The sequence below is a fragment of the Saccopteryx leptura genome, chromosome 6 (assembly GCF_036850995.1).
Source record: "Saccopteryx leptura isolate mSacLep1 chromosome 6, mSacLep1_pri_phased_curated, whole genome shotgun sequence".
NCBI lineage: Eukaryota > Metazoa > Chordata > Mammalia > Chiroptera > Emballonuridae > Saccopteryx > Saccopteryx leptura.
The window spans coordinates 33,572,955-33,587,271 of record NC_089508.1 but is presented as its reverse complement, the minus strand read 5'-3'; the positions used below and the strand labels follow the sequence as shown (position 1 = coordinate 33,587,271).

The 14,317-nt window shown below is 44.6% G+C and overlaps 2 protein-coding genes across 2 annotated transcripts in view; one reads left to right on the top strand and one right to left on the bottom strand.

Moving 5' to 3' along the window:
• The window catches only part of ARG2 (arginase 2), a 52,343-nt gene that overhangs the window by 19,218 nt on the left and 18,808 nt on the right, over window positions 1-14,317 (top strand). The gene's annotated exons all lie outside the window — the stretch shown is intronic.
• Window positions 12,492-14,317, bottom strand: part of VTI1B (vesicle transport through interaction with t-SNAREs 1B) — a 49,891-nt gene continuing 48,065 nt past the window's right edge. Inside the window, exon 7 of the transcript XR_010751995.1 lies at window positions 12,492-12,637. The gene's annotated coding sequence lies outside the window, so the exon portion shown is untranslated. The remainder of the gene's footprint in view (window positions 12,638-14,317) is intronic.

Below are 14,317 nucleotides of genomic sequence, written 5' to 3'. Positions count from 1 at the left end.
TGTGGGAATCCTTAGAGCTTAGAAAGAAAGCAAAGATACACACCTAAGAAAGAAGGTGTGGAAGTGATCTAAAGAGAGAGCATGCACTGGGTCCTTTGTGTTAAGGGTTTTTGGCTGTTTACTAAAGGCAGGAATTTTAGGGGTGGTCTCAATAGAATATTAACCAACTTTCCAGCTGTGTCCTTAATATGCTGATTCATCAAAATGAGCACATAGGGTCAGGAAATTGGTCTCTACTCATTGGTTGGTGCTAGGGCAAGGGGTCATTGGTCATTATATCTGGTCCTAAGGCCAGCCATGGTATCACTTTGTCTGGTTTTGCTGCTTTTATAGGCCTGGAGCTGAAACACAGCTGAAGCCTAGATGTTAGCTCTAGTTTGACCAAATCTCTGTCACTGTAGTCAACAGATGTTGTGAGGCTTTGCTCCTAAGATTATTTGATGCTAATCAGAACCTCATTGTCCTGAGGGCTTAATGCTTAAAGGACTGGTTGTGTAAGGGAAATGGAGGCAGGTGAGTCAGGGTGCTAGATGAAGTAGTTTGAATCAGCTATATGTCTCAGTTTCCCCGTTCCACTTGCCCAGGAATTTTCCTCGCTTCTCACTATTCTACCTCATTTCTGTGTTTGTTTTGTTTTTGTGACAGAGACAGGGAGACAGAGAGAGGGACAGATAAGGACAGAAAGACAGGAAAGGAGAGAGAGATGAGAAGCAACAATTCTTCATTGTTGTTCATTGATTGCTTTCTAATATATGCCTTGACCGCGGGGCTACAGCAGAGTGAGTGACCCCTTGCTCAAGCCAGTGACCTTATGTCCAAGCTGGTGAGCTTTTTGCTCAAGCCAGATGAGCCCATGCTCAAGCTGGCACCCTTGGGGTTTCAAACCTGGGTTCTCCGCGTCCCAGTCCAACGCTCTATCCACTGCGCCACCACCTGGCCAAGCTCCATGTATTTTCAACAGGATTGTCAGACACCCCAATGCTAACATAGTCAAAACTCAATTTATAATCTCCACTCCCTTCCCCTGTGTCTTTCTTAAAATTTGTCAGTTGCAGAACCAGAAAGCTGGAGGGCAGACCCATTCTCTCTCCTCCGCATGCCCTTTAAGTGCTGCTGGAATCTGTCAGTTCCCTCCCACTGCCCTGTGGAGCTGCTCTCTCCCGGCCTGTCCCTCTTCCACAGGACACCAGGTCTCTAGATTCATAGTGCCGACTTGATTTGCCACTTCCTAACTCGAAAACCTTATTGATTCTCTAGTGCTTTTAAGATTGGACCCTGCCCCCTCCTCTTGCCTCATCTCTGCACAGTCCTCCTGAATGACCTCTGGGCAATAGAGATTGGAGTGTTCTGGGAGGGCTGAAGATAGGCGCCTATTCTGCTTGGTAAGCCTTTCCCATTGATTCCTGGCTAAAATCTTCAAGATTCAGATGTTGCCTCTTCTGAGAAGTTGCCCTGGCTCTTCCTGGCTCTGAGTCAGCACCTGCCTTTGTTCTCACCACACCCTGTGCCCAGCTGCATCATAGCAGTTAGCACGGAATGTGCTTTCCCTGTCTGTCTGCTCACCAGGCTGTGAGCTCCTTGAAGGCTGCAAGCCATACCTCTCTCTCCATCCCTAGGGCTTAGCAGAGTGCCAGGCACACAGTAAGTACACAGCTTTTGTGAAGAAAGAGGGCAAAGCATCTGAAAGGGTAGCAGATATTGCCACCTAAAAATGCCTCTTTGGGGTGTTGATTATTTTAGGCTGGTTAATTTTAAGGAATGACAGGCATGGGAGAAGCCAAATAGAAGTTACCCTCAGTAAAAGCACATTTATGTTTGTAAGGGAAATCTCCATTTGTAGGCGTGTCTCCCTCACTGTAGCAGGCCTTCACCCACCATGAATGGAAAAGGTAGGGACTTAAATCCTCGTAACAATCTTACCCTTGTTGACTGTGCTTTTCCTGGTAAGCTCCTATAACTGACTCGACATCCCCCAACGTCTTTTGTCTTTAGCTAAAGATAGTCTTTATTTTATTTATTTATTTTTTTCTTCATTTTTCCAAAGCTGGAAACGGGGAGGCAGTCAGACAGACTCCCGCATGCGCCCGACCGGGATCCACCCGGCACGCCCACCAGGGGGCGATGCTCTGCCCCTCTGGGGCGTCGCTCTGTTGCATCCAGAGCCATTCTAGCGCCTGAGGCAGAGGCCACAGGGCAGCCGTCCTCAGTGCCTGGGCCATATAGCTAAAGATAGTCTTTAAAGTGGTGGAACTAAGTATTCCTGGGTCTCTACCATGTATACTGGAGGTATGCATGTGGTTACATTTTGTTTTTCTCCTGTTAATCTATCATGTCAATTTGATTATTAGACCAGTCAGAAGAGCCTTGAAGAAAAATTTTCTTCTCCAACACATTGTGTTTTTCTCCTATAACTTCAGTTGACATAAGAACATTCAAATCTGTAGGGAAAAAAATTTTATTGAAATTTTATTGATTGATTTTCAGAGAGCGCAAGAGAGAGAGAAACATCGATTTGTTGTTTTACTTATTAATGCATTCACTGGTTGATTCTTGTATGTGCCCTGAGTGGGAATCAAACTCTCAACCTTGGTATATTGGGATGATGCTGTAACCAACTGAGCTACCCAGCCAGGTCCAGACAAAAAATAATTTTATTTATTGATTTTAGAGAGAGAGGAAGGGAGAGGTCAGGAACATTGGTCTGTTGCTGTATGTGCCCTGACTGGGGACTGAACTCACAACCTCTGTGTTTCAGATTTACGTTCTAACCAACCAAGCTATAAGGACAAGGCCAGAACATTTTTATAAGAGTCGTTTGAGTTTGAGTTATGGGGGAGTGTAAAGCCAGTGGCCAGGGTCACCATCACAGCAGCCTGGCCCATGCAGGTTCGCATTGGATTCGGAGAGTCGGTAAAGAAACAACGGAGCCAAAAACTGGTGGGCCATCATCTTTAATCCTAGCTTGCACCCGGTGGGCAAGTAAAAACACACACTGGGCTCCAAAACCCAGTCACATTCAGTGCTCACAAAGCTACTGACTTATCTGAGTTTCCTAGAATCAAAGGTTTCTAGCTCACCAGACTTATTCACCTCTGTTCCCCATCTCCTTCCTTCTCCCTGCACAAACTCTGCACAAACTGGCTTCTCACTCAACACTCCGCCATCTTGGCTGCTTCTCCTGGCCTCCTCCACATGGCCTTTCTCTGCTCTGTGCTCTCTCTTCTAATGTTAATCTCAGGAACTAAGAGAGCAAGCTTCCGTTCTGTCCCCATTTTATAGTATAGAAATCAAAACCTTTAATCCAATATACAAAATACGGAAGTCTCTAATACAAAGTCACTTATCTGGGGCATGATGGGATTGTATCACCCCACATCAAAAAGGGTGGGACAGGCTTAGTCCTAAAACCAAGCCCCAGGCTATAAGGGTCCTGCCTGCCCACAGCCCGCCCCCAACACACATTAATATCACCTGGGCAACAGGCCTCTATGTGGGCAGCACCATCTTTAACAAAGTGAGCATAATATATTTTATCTGCCCAACAGGGAGGAAGAAACTTTCCTCAAGGTTCTTTCAACTGATCTAATAATCAGATACACACGAGACAGATTAGCAAGAGAAAACAAACTAAGTTTAATTACATGCATATCTATGGGAACCCCACCTACAGGAGAGGTTCAAAGACCAGGGAAAATAGATATACAAGACATTCTGAGCTAGGGATGAGGTAGGGTGCCTTGAGGGCCTCAAAGGGAGCCGATGTTTAATAAATAGAAGTTTGCCCTCCCTAACAGGTGAAAAGAGGTTATCTTTTATAGGCAGGGCCCCTAATTTAAGTCCTAGGTAGTTAAGGGAAGGACAGAGCCTTCTCTTGAGTACAGCTAAAGTTAACTTTAGCTCAGAACAATCTACATACTACTGAGTCACATCTCAGGGTGGCAGTTCTGAACCCCCACAGAGCCAGAGGATACACCTGCAAGCAAGATCTCAACAGACCGAGAAAACGCTCCTGAAAATGACAGTTTTGCAATTTCTTTTATATATTTGAAATTAAGGAGGGAATTTAATGAAGATTACACGAAGGAGGATTACACAAAGGTGGGAGAAAGCAAGGCAGGGATTGCCCTTAAGGGGTCTGAAAAAGAGGATTACGTTGGCATTTCAAAGGCATTCAAAGACGTGTTAACCTAGATGCACAGAAACAAACAATGGACAGAGCGTTCTTTTTTTTTTTTGCAGAGACAGAGAGAGAGTCAGAGAGAGGGATAGATAGGGACAGACAGGAATGGAGAGAGATGAGAAGCATCAATCATTAGTTTTTCGTTGGGACACCTTAGTTGTTCATTGTTTTCTCATATGTGCCTTGACCCTGGGGCCACAGCAGACCAAGTAACCCCTTGCTCAAGCCAATGACCTTGAGTCCAAGCTGGTGAGCTTTGCTCAAACCAGATGAGCCTGCGCTCAAGCTGGTGACCTCGGGGTCTCGAACCTGAGTCCTCAGCATCCCAGTCCGACGCTCTCTTCACTGCGCCACCGCCTGGTCATGCTGGACAGAGCACTCTTAAGGCATAAACCTTTTACTAAAGAAGTCATATGCATGGGGTGTGACTACCCACCAATGACCTGCCCAGTTAGTAATTTACTTTCACAGTAAATTACACAGTAAGTACACAGCTTTTGTTAAGAAAGAGGAAAGGGACAGCAGATATTGCCACCTAAAAATGCCTCTTTGGGGTGTTATTTTAGGCTGGTTAATTTCAGTCACTGGACTTGTCAGATTTGTTAGAGCCTCTTTTTCATCCACACTCCATTCACTGACCCATGAGATTTTCCTAGATCACTACTTCCTTCCTCTTAAAAGTGATTTGCTCCCTAGAAGCCATCTGGTCTCCCAGATTTTTAATAATGTATGGCTCAAAGAATAACTCTCACAAGGTGTTTGGTTACCAGATAATGAATTTATTCAAGTTAAATGTTAGTAGGGGTTAATGGCCAGTTTTTGCCCCCCCCCTTTTTTTATGGCAGAGACAGTCAGAGAGAGGGACAGATAGGGACAGACAGACAGGAAGGGAGAGAGATGAGAAACATCAATTCTTTGTTGCGGTTCCTTAGTTGTTCATTGATTGATTTCTCATATGTGCCTTGACCAGGGGGCTACAGCAAACAGAGTGAGCCCTTGCTCAAGCCAGCAACCTTGGGCTCAAGCTGGTGAGCTTTTTGCTCAAACCAGATGAGCCTGCACTCAAGCTGGCAACCTCAGGGTCTCGAACCTGGGTCCTCCACATCCCAGTCCGACGCTCTATCCACTGTGCCACCGCCTGGTCAGGCTGCCCCCTTTTTGAGATATAATTGTTTTTGAACCAGGACCTGATGATGACCGCTTCAGGTGAGGCTGACTTCTAGTTACTTAGTGTGTTGCATTATTCCTTCAGTATTCAAAATAGCACAATTCAGAGGCCCAGTTACTGTGGTTGGTTTAAATAATTTAATCCTTGAATAAATTTACTCTCTATTTAATGCTCTTGGTAGTGAGTGTGTGTTAATATAATAAGTGTGGTAATGCTCAGATTTTAAAAGAAAGATGAAATCTTCCTGGCTCCCTCTCTCACCTGTAGAGGCCAGAACCTGAATAGGAAGAGAAGTAGAAAACACCTTCCTGTGTGACCCAAGAATTGAGCCACAGCGGGGTGCAACACAGTGGTTGGCAGGGCTTAGGGTGTTCCAAGATTTAACTGGGTGTTGACATAGCTGTAGTGTTTTTGTTTGTCTGTTTTTAGTTTAAGCCAAACTGATGACAACTGCCAGGAAACAAGATCTCAAATGCTATGGAAAACAAATTTTGCAATTTCCTTTATCATTTGGAATTTAGGAGAGAATATAAGGAAGATTGCATTAAGGTGGGAGAAAGCTGGGTGTGTGTGTGTGGTGCGGAGGGTCCTCTATGGTTGGATTACAGGATAGTTAAGAGGTCTGGAAGAAAGGATTACTCTGTCATTTCAAAAGTGTGTATGTAAACCTAGATGCACAAGAACAATGGACAGGGCTTGCCTGAGGCAAAGATAACCCTTTTATAGGCTTGGGCAGTGACTACCCACCATAATCTGGCCACAATTCCCTCTTTCGGTCATAAATCAATCTGAAGGATGCATCAGTGACCCGCCTCTGGGTCGGACAGTGTTGCCTCGCATCGCCAGGAAGGCTCATTCCTAGGAAGTCTCAGTGTCCACATCATCTTGTTGCATTTTCCCAAAAGGGAAGGGCGGGTAAGTGCAAGGCAGTCAGGTCTCGTGGCCTTCATTGCAAAAGTACTGTAGATCATTTCTACTGTGATCTAAGTTTTGTCACCCTTCCCATTTTTCTGTCTTTTCCATCTAGTACAACATTTACATAAGCCATAACAGGAGGATTAAAAGTTATTATACATGTTTAGTAATCATTAACAGTTGGAATATATAGAAAAATCCAAAGAACAAGTATATCTTTTTTTTTTTTAATTTTCCATTGATTTGAGAGAGAAAAAAAAGCATCAACTCATCGTTCACTAAGCTGCTCCATTTAGTTGTGCATTCACTGATAGCTTCTTTTTTTTTATTTTTTTTATTTTTTATTTATTCATTTTAGAAAGGAGAGAGAGAGGAGAAAGAGAAGGGGGGGAGGAGCAGGAAGCATCAACTCCCATATGTGCCTTGACCAGGCAAGCCCAGGGTTTCGAACTGGCGACCTCAGCATTTTCCAGGTCTGCGCTTTATCCACTGCGCCACCACAGGTCAGGCCACTGATAGCTTCTTGGTATGTGCCCTGAACATGGGTCAAACCTGCGACTTCTGGCACACTGGGTCAATGCTTTATGTACTGAGCCACCCAGCCAGGGCCCAAGTATAGTTATGTTATAGCTAATATCATTAGCAGACAGGAAAAGATAATCAAAATAGCTGGTTTCTGAATTCATCGTCAGTTGGTAGGAATGTAGGCCTTGTGGATGTCTTGGGGTAGCTGTCTACCTCTGATGTCAGTGGCTTCTTGTCCTTGAGGAGTCTTTAGTGCCTGTTGTAGGTGGAGGCGAGTGTCAGAGTCAAAGGTGGTGTCCACTGACATTAGGCGCCAGATATGGTCCCTTACAATGAGGTTGGAAAATGTTATTTTATTTATTTATTTATTTATTTATTTATTTATTTGTATTTTTCCAAAGCCAGAAATGGGGAGGCAGTCAGACAAACTCCCGCATGCGCCCGACCGGGATCCACCCGGCACGCCCACCAGGGGGCGATGCTCTGCCCATCCGGGGCGTTGCTCTGTTGCGACCAGAGCCACTCCAGCGCCTGAGGGAGAGGGCACAGAGCCATCCTCAGCGCCCAGGCCATCCTTGGATCCTTGGCTGCAGGAGGGGAAGAGAGAAGCAGAGAGGAAGGAGAGGGGGAGGGGTGGAGAAGCACATGGGCGCTTCTCCTGTGTGCCCTGACCGGGAATCGAACCCAGGACTCCTGCACGCCAGGCCGACGCTCCACCACTGAGCCAACCGGCCAGGGCTGTTATTTTGTTTGATATCCTTTCCTTTTCTTAAAAAAAGGGAAAGAGAGAAAAACATGGATTCTGTTCTACTCATTTATGCATTCATTGGTTGATTTCTCTATGGGCCCTGACTGAGGATTGAACCCAAACCTTGGTGCGTCAGGACAATGCTCTAACCAACTGAGCTACCTGGCCAGGGCTGGTGTTTCTTTCTATAAATACAATCTCCAGGTGGTAGCCAGTGATCTCTAAAGTCTTGGTATCCTGGGAGCTCTCTGTGAAAGCAAGCAGTTACCTACTGGGCATTCTCTTAAAGTGACTTGATGAAACCTTGGCAACAGTGTAAGATGTTTCCTTTCAATAAGTTCCTTCATCTAATTCAAGTCCAGCTTAAATGCACAATGTACGAAGGAAAGCAAAAACCAAAAAGCAGGGTTTGCCAGGGAGCCCAGAAGAACCAAGCAGCTGTTTTGGGTTTCCCATAACCCCAACTATTTGTTTAATTTATCACCATTGTTTACCCATACTATTTACCCATGAAGGTTTTTTTTTTTAATCGCTTATTTACAATGCTTCCCATGGAATTTAACATTAAAAAAAAATCTTTTGGCCCTGGCCGGTTGGCTCAGTGGTAGAGCGTCGGCCTGGCATGCAGAAGTCCCGGGTTTGATTCCCGGCCAGGGCACACAGGAGAAGCGCCCATCTGCTTCTCCGCCCCTCCCCTTCTCCTTCCTCTCTGTCTCTCTCTTCCCCTCCCGCAGCCGAGGCTCCATTGGAGCAAAGATGGCCCGGGCGCTGGGGATGGCTCCTTGGCCTCTGCCCCGGGTGCTGGAGTGGCTCTGGTTGCGACGGAGCGATGCCCTGGAGGGGCAGAGCATCGCCCCCTGGTGGGCGTGCTGGGTGGATCCCAGTCGGGAGCATGCGGCGTCTGTCTGTCTCTCCCCATTTCCAGCTTCAGAGAAATACAAAAAAAATATATATATCTTTTGAGGTGTACCAGAGGCCCTTCTGGAAATACCACAAAGTTATTCCTACAGATATTGATATTTTAACCCTTGAAACCTCAATTTCTATTGAAAACTAATAAGTAAGCAATTAGCATTCTTTACCTTGGCCAATTTATGAAGACATGAAACCTTTGGAAACATGTTTCATAGACATCAACATTAAATTTTTTTTTTTTTTTTTGACAGAGACAGAGTCAGAGAGAGGGATAAATAGGGTCAGACAGGAAGGGTGAGAGATGAGAAGCATCAATTTTCTGTTGTGGCTCCTTAGTTGTTCATTGATTGCTTTCTCATATGTGCCTTGACCGGGGGGCTACAGCAGACCGAGTAACTCCTTGTTCAAGCCAGTGACCTTGGATCCAAGCTGGTGAGCTTTGCTCAAACCAGATGAGCCCGCACTCAAGCTGGCAACCTCGGGGTCTCGAACCTGGGTCTTCCACATCCCAGTCCGATGCTCTGTCCACTGTGCCACCACCCGGTCAGGCTCAACATTAATTATTAACATGGACTTATGTTTGTTAAACCTGGGTAAAATACTATATATTACACTTAATATAAATAACTCAAAAGATATATCTGTTCTACTTAAACCAACAAACTTTAACTTATTTACTATGGATTAACCTTAGATCACATGAACTTGAAAAGCATTTGAGTTAATTTCTACATTTCTGAGAATTTTAGAATATTGAATCCTTACAACCACAAGGAGAAACTTCAGTTTATAAAAACTTGGGTCTAGATCTTGTTTTGGCAGTTGCGATAAGATGATACAAAAAAAGCAGCAGCCTTGGCCGGTTGGCTCAGTGGTAGAGCGTCGGCCTGGTGTGCAGAAGTCCCGGGTTCGATTCCTGGCCAGGGCACACAGGAGAAGCGCCCATCTGCTTCTCCACCCCTCCCCCTCTCCTTCCTCTGTCTCTCTCTTCCCCTCCTGCAGCCAAGGCTCCATTGGAGCAAAGATGGCTCGGGCGCTGGGGATGGCTCCTTGGCCTCTGCCCCAGGCGCTAGTGGCTCTCTGGTCGCGGCAGAGCGATGCCCTGGAGGGGCAGAGCATCGCCCCCTGGTGGGCAGAGCCTCTCCCCTGGTGGGCGTGCCGGGTGGATCCCAGTGGGTCGGGTGCATGCGGGAGTCTGTCTGACTGTCTCTCCCTGTTTCCAGCTTCAGAAAAAAAAGAAAAAAAAAAGAAGCAAAAAAAGATGAGATGAGTTTTATCTGTCCTTGACAAGTCAAGCAAGTTTCAAATGACCTTCCCACTTTTAAAGTAAGGACAGCTGTTTTCAATACCTCAAAAGAATTGGGTTGCCACCTAAATGACATCATAGGTTGATCCATTTATTTAAATCTTTTTAAAGCTTTGGTTTATTAAAGCCAAATGGGTGACATATTGGGAAGCAATTAAATATGCTTTCCATTCATTCTGCCTAATTTTATAGCTGGGTTTTTCTATGTAGTTGTGTGTTCAAAAAATTAATCTGGAAGTATCAAAGAATCCTCATTTTGGCAATCTCCCTGCAGGAGTATGAACGGGGGCTGACTAAGGTTAGGCGCTCTGGCCTCGGAGGCAGGATTTCCTACATTAATTTGTTTCCTTTGAGATCTGTAGTCTGAACAAACTTCTAGAGAAATCCAGCCTTTACGTGCACGGCTCCGACTGAGCCAAACAGTGGATATCCCTACAGCAGTGATTTTCAACCTTTTTTGAGCCGCGGCACATTTTTTACATTTAGAAAATCCTGGGGCACACCACCTACCAAAATGACACAAAATGACACTCTGTTAGAATTTATTTAAAGTTTAAATAAATTACATTTATTAAAAAAAAAATAAAAAAGGATAACCCCCTCATATATACAGTCCCATGTAACATCCTCTTATACAGTCCCACGTAACATCCCCTCATATACAGTCCCATGTAACATCCCCTTATAAATACAGTCCCACCTAACATCCCCTCATATACAGTCCCACGTAACATCCCCTTATAAATACAGTCCCACCTAACATCCCCTCATATACAGTCCCACCTAACATCCCCTCATATACAGTCCCACGTAACATCCCCTTATAAATACAGTCCCACCTAACATCCCCTCATATACAGTCCCACCTAACATCCCCTCATATACAGTCCCACGTAACATCCCCTTATAAATACAGTCCCACCTAACATCCCCTCATATACAGTCCCATGTAACCTCATATATACAGTCCTACCTAACATCCCCTCATATACAGTCCCACGTAACATCCCCTTATAAATACAGTCCCACGTAACATCCCCTCATATACAGTCCCACCTAACATCCCCTCATATACAGTCCCATGTAACCTCATATATACAGTCCTACCTAACATCCCCTCATATACAGTCCCACGTAACATCCCCTTATAAATACAGTCCCACCTAACATCCCCTCATATACAGTCCCACGTAACATCCCCTTATAAATACAGTCCCACCTAACATCCCCTCATATACAGTCCCACCTAACATCCCCTTATAAATACAGTCCCACCTAACATCCCCTCATATACAGTCCCACCTAACATCCCCTCATATACAGTCCCATGTAACCTCATATATACAGTCCCATGTATCCCCTCATATATACTGTCCCGCTAATAGATACTGGAGCTTTCATCAAGGTTGTGGGTTCAAATCAATTTGGCAAATACTCTCTCTATATAGAGACTGGACAAAATCAATTTTAGAAAATGTTGGGTATTTGTGTAACATCATAAGTCCTCAGAGCATCTCTACTGTCAGATTGAGAAGTTTGCTTTCTAGGTAAGGATTCTGATAAATACTAGAGTTCTCCTTGAGGTTGTGGGTTCAAATCTCATGGTCAGTTGGGTGCAGGGGCCTTGGTTCTGTCTGTTTTGATGGTGTATATAGAGATTTGAGCTCTTTAAGAAGATGACCCTTCAGGAGGCCATATACAATACATTGTGATGCATTGTATATCACCCTCTGCGGGGGCCTCTTTTAAAAAGAAAAAGGTCAAATATCTATATACACCATCAGGATAGACATAACCAGCTGAGGCTGAGGCTTCATCTAGTGGTGGCAACATTCACCTCCAGTCCTGACCAGGATTAGAAATCGAGACCATGGGGAGGTGTAGCAGCTTCAACTACTCGCCGCGGCCACACAATGACAAGTGTGCAGCAGCCCAAGCGGGGACCTTCCTGGGTGTGGATGAGAGGTGGCCTACTATTGGTTCATCGCTAGTGGTCGGGATGAATCCTAGAAGGTGATTGGTCAGTGAGCGGTCCCTGTGTCTCCACTCTTCCTGTCGCTGATAGCTGGAGGGATTGTGAGGGGAATGTTTATGTTCGGATGGAGGCGGCTGGCGGCAGGCCGGATAAATAGCCTCCGCGGGCCCGTATCCGGCACGCAGGCCGTAGTTTGGGGACCAATGTTTAATTTCCCCGCGGCACACTGGTTGAAAAACACTGCCCTATAGGACTGCTTCACGTCCTGGAGGACGTTTTTCCTCGGGCTGTCTCACAAAGATTTTTCTTCATTTAAGAATACCTGAGATTTGGGTTGTGGAAGCAAGTTGCTATCTAACAACTACAGAGAGTTCAGTCTCATTTAATCAGTTAAGATTTTGTGTAGACTCTCAGTAAACAGTCCACTAAAAAGCTGAAATTAAAAGCAGTCACTCATTTTCCCTCTTTTCCTGGATTATCTCAACCCTTATCCACTCTAAGATTTTTTTTTGTATGTTTATTTTACTGATTTTAGATAAAGGAAAGGAGAGAACAGGAAAGAAACAGCAACATTTGTTCCTGTGTGTGCCCTGACCGGGGTTTGAACCAGCAACCTCTGTGCTTCGGGACGATGCTCAAACCAACCGAGCCATCCTGCCAGGACAGGCTTTTATAACAACAGCTCAAATAAAGTCAGGATCTGCCACGTAAAGTGGGAGGTCTGGAATTCCAAGTGAAAACTCACCCAAGTTCACCCAATGCAGCATAGAAGGGAGCCGGTGGGGCACAATGGGCCCATGCTGGTACCTAGCACCAGGTTCTGGTCCACTGGGTGATCGTGGGTGGGCTTCTTCAGAATCCTGCTGACTACTCCAAGTAAATTTTGATGTCAGATATGTCCAAACCTGTGGAAAATTTTTATAAGGGTTTATTAGAGCCAAATTGGTGACATATTAGGAAGCAAGATCTCAAGATCTCAAATGCTCAGGAGAATGATGGTTTGGCAGTTTCTTTTATATTGATACATTTGGAATTAAGGAGGGAAGTTAAGACAATTATATAAAGTAGGAGAAAGCAAGGTACAGGATAGTTAAGATTATGTGTTGCCCTGAGGGTAGTTACATAAAAAGAGGTCTGGAAAAAGAGGATGACTTCTATCATTTCAAAGGTATACTGTTCACAAAAATTAGGGGATATTTTATAGCTTCATATTCATTTTGAAATATCCCCTAATTTTTGTGAACAGTGTATATAAACCTAGATGTACAAGAACAATAGACGGGCCTTCTTTCTTAAGGCAAAGATAAACCTTTTACCGTCTATGTCTGACTAGCCACCATGACCTCCCAGTTAGAATTTTATGGTTATATTACCATGATGTTACTTTCGGTCCTTTATTACTGAGCCCCTTTTTCATCCCCATGGCCTTGCTTTTATATTTTTTTACAGGGAATATAGAAAATTTGAGCTGTATGTGAGAGTTGGACTCTTTAGGAACCATTTCAATGAGAAATCAATGGATCTGTGTTTGTTTTCTAATTCTCACCAAAAAGTGCCTTCAAATGTAAGATAGTCATATTACAAACAGGGTTTTTTTTGTTTTTTTTTGTATTTTTCTGAAACTGGAAACGGGGATAGACAGTCAGACAGACTCCCGCATGCGCCCGACCGGGATCCACCCGGCACGCCCACCAGGGGCAACGCTCTGCCCACCAGGGGGCGATGCTCTGCCCCTCCGGGGCAGAGGCCAAGGAGCCATCCCCAGCGCCTGGGCCATCTTTGCTCCAATGGAGCCTTGGCTGCAGGAAGGGAAGAGAGAGACAGAGAGGAAGGGAGGGGGGGTGGAGAAGCAAATGGGTGCTTCTCCTATGTGCCCTGGCCGGGAATCGAACCCGGGTCCCCCGCACGCCAGGCCAACGCTCTACCACTGAGCCAACCGGCCAGGGCCTACAAACAGGTTTCGGGAAGTCTTAGATTACACCATCAGTTTCAAGGAAAAGAAAAAGGGTAGAGTGGGGGTGAAGGAATTCAGAAGAAGCCTCCCCAAAATATGCCACTTTGGCATGTGGATTACTTTCAGCTAAAGTCAGCCAAGGCCCAGAAGACTCAGCAAGAGCTTTTTACTTCCCCTTTAACTGTCTAAATAAATTTTAAAAAATTTTTCTTACTGATTTTAGAGAGAAACATGGATTTGTTCAGGCGTGGCCAACAGTTTTTGCCCCCAGGCCAGATTAGAAAGAAAACATTTTTCACGGGCTGGACAAAATACTAAAATTAAAAAATGTTAAATACAAAAACAATTTGTTTAACTAAACAAAATTTTATTGTGTAATTTGTTTATGAATAAATGTGAGTGCAAAAAATTTTAATATACGATATTATTTTAATAAAAATATAATTACATACTGTATAAATATCCAAACTGTACCACAGTCAATCAAAACAATATTTAATTAATAGAATGAGCTTGAAGGGGTTATATTGCAAATAAAACAATTATTTTGTTTTACAAACAGCCTGGACATGTTTTCAGTTATCAACTGCAGCTGTTGTCTATGCTACAATGCCACTTGATTCAGCACACA